General features: G+C 42.7%; 1 protein-coding gene across 1 annotated transcript in view; it reads left to right on the top strand.

Moving 5' to 3' along the window:
• The first annotated feature begins 513 nt into the window (after window positions 1–513).
• LOC135091031 (discoidin domain-containing receptor tyrosine kinase B-like) overlaps window positions 514–2117 on the top strand; it is a 229432-nt gene continuing 227828 nt past the window's right edge. Inside the window, exon 1 of the mRNA XM_063988350.1 lies at window positions 514–642. The gene's annotated coding sequence lies outside the window, so the exon portion shown is untranslated. The remainder of the gene's footprint in view (window positions 643–2117) is intronic.

Below are 2117 nucleotides of genomic sequence, written 5' to 3'. Positions count from 1 at the left end.
ATATTGTGTAACTGCGGTTTTCGAGAGAGAGAGAGAGAGAGAGAGAGAGAGAGAGAGAGAGAGAGAGAGAGAGAGAGAGAGATTACGAGCATCCTCTCTGATTCACTGAAGCTTCGAAGCCTCAGAACTCACGTCTCGTTTGACTTATGAGGATAGAATGAGAGAGAAGGAAGATGAAACACGGAGAGGAGGAGGAGGAGGAGGAGGAGGAGGAGGAAGAGGAATTATGTCGTTAAGGTAATGAATCAAGCAAACAAACAAAGTACCATGTAGTCACGCTTTGCACCACTAAAACACATACACACACACACACACACACACACACACACACACACAACCACACGCAACAATAACTCGATTCGGAGAGAGGAAAAGGCGACATTTGGCAACCGCAGGGAGCGCGTGACCACTGCTGGGGAGGCTTGGAGAGGAGAGTGGGAGATAGGGGAGAGTGGGAAGAGAGAGAGGGAGAGGGAGGGTACTGGATGCCTGGCCGGGGAAAACACGAGTTGGCTCAGTAAGACAGTGACTCTGGTTGCGTGAGGTTGTGTCGCGTCGCCTCTTAGTCTTGTCTCACTTGCTCCTGCCTCGTCTGCGCTGACCGTCAAAGAGATTGGCCGTGTGGCGCCGTGCCCTCAGTTGGTAAGTAAAAGGACTTGGGTTTAAGAATGCAAGGATATGTGTGTTTTATTGTGGTTTTTGATAGTTTGTTTTTAATTTGGGGGGTATTTCGTGTGTTGTTGATGTTTTGGTGTGAGATGTGTGTGTGTGTGTGTGTGTGTGTCTTGTTTTGCGTGAGTTCGTGGATTCTTTTCATATGGAGGTTTGTGTTTTTTGATACGTATGTGTGTGTGTTTGTGTGTTGTGTTGCGTGTGTTAGTAGTGATGTGTGTATTTGTTTTTCGTGTTGTGTTGCTTTTCGTGATTTTGTGTTTTGACTTGCAGTGAGCGAGTGTGTTACTGCGTTTGTGTTGTGATGTGTTGCCGTGATGCCACGTTGAGTTGCGACAGTCTGTATTGTGTGTGTGTGTGTTGCGTGACCTTCATTTAGAATTTCGTATTACATTCTGCTCTAAGCTCGTTATTATTATCATGTTAATATTGTGTTGCTTCTCTTGATGTTTTGTGTTGCAACGTGTAACTTTCCTCAACAATGTTTACTTTGGCAAAGAAATTCTGTGTTTCTTCATTACATGTTTATTTTATTGTGTTCTATGTGTTTCTATGATTGTTTCAAGTTTGTGTTGCGTGTGCAGAGGAATGAGTAAATAGATGAAGAAAGAAAATGAAGAGAGCGGAAACAAAAAGGAAATAATGAGGTCAGAAGAGAATAACGTAAGGAAAGAAAGAGGGAAATAATGAACAAAAACAAAAAGGAATAATTAAGGAAGAAAGGAGAGAATGAGGAAGAAAAAATGGGAATAGGGTCAAGAGAGAATAAAACAAGCAAGAAATGGAGGAAGATTTGAAGGAAAGTTGAGACAATGAAGGACTGAATAAAGGAAAGAAGGAAGGAAAGAAGAACAGGAAGGAAAAAAAAAGAAATATATGTCAGTAAGAAAACTACGTAAAGGAGGAAACAGTGGAAGGGAAGAGGAAGGAATGGAGTAAAGGATGGAATGAATAAATTAGGGAAGGGAGGGAAAACAATGAAGGGAAAAAAAGAAATAAAGAAAAAAGTAGAGAGATTTATTTCTTGCGGAAGTGAACAGATTTGACAAGCTTAGGTTGGAGGTAATACATGGCCAAGCAGGTGAGAGAGAGAGAGAGAGAGAGAGAGAGAGAGAGAGAGAGAGAGAGAGAGAGAGAGAGAGAGAGAGAGGGTATAGCTATGAAAGAAAAATCAAATAAGTGTGTTTGTGTGTGTGTGTGTGTGTGTGTGTGTGTGTGTGTGTGTGTGTGTGTGTGTGTGTGTGTGTGTGTGTCTTTAAAGTTCACTGTTGAGGTATTTTCTCTCTCTCTCTCTCTCTCTCTCTCTCTCTCTCTCTCTCTCTCTCTCTCTCTCTCTCTCTCTCTCTTCGGTAATGCAGTGCTGACGTGAAATGGCGAAAGGGGCAGTGAGAGAGAGAGAGAGAGAGAGAGAGAGAGAGAGAGAGAGAGAGAGAGAGAGAGAGAGA

This window comes from Scylla paramamosain, chromosome 36 (assembly GCF_035594125.1).
Source record: "Scylla paramamosain isolate STU-SP2022 chromosome 36, ASM3559412v1, whole genome shotgun sequence".
Classification (NCBI taxonomy): domain Eukaryota; kingdom Metazoa; phylum Arthropoda; class Malacostraca; order Decapoda; family Portunidae; genus Scylla; species Scylla paramamosain.
The sequence above is the reverse complement of the archived record's forward strand: the minus strand, read 5'-3'. Positions and strand labels throughout refer to the sequence as shown.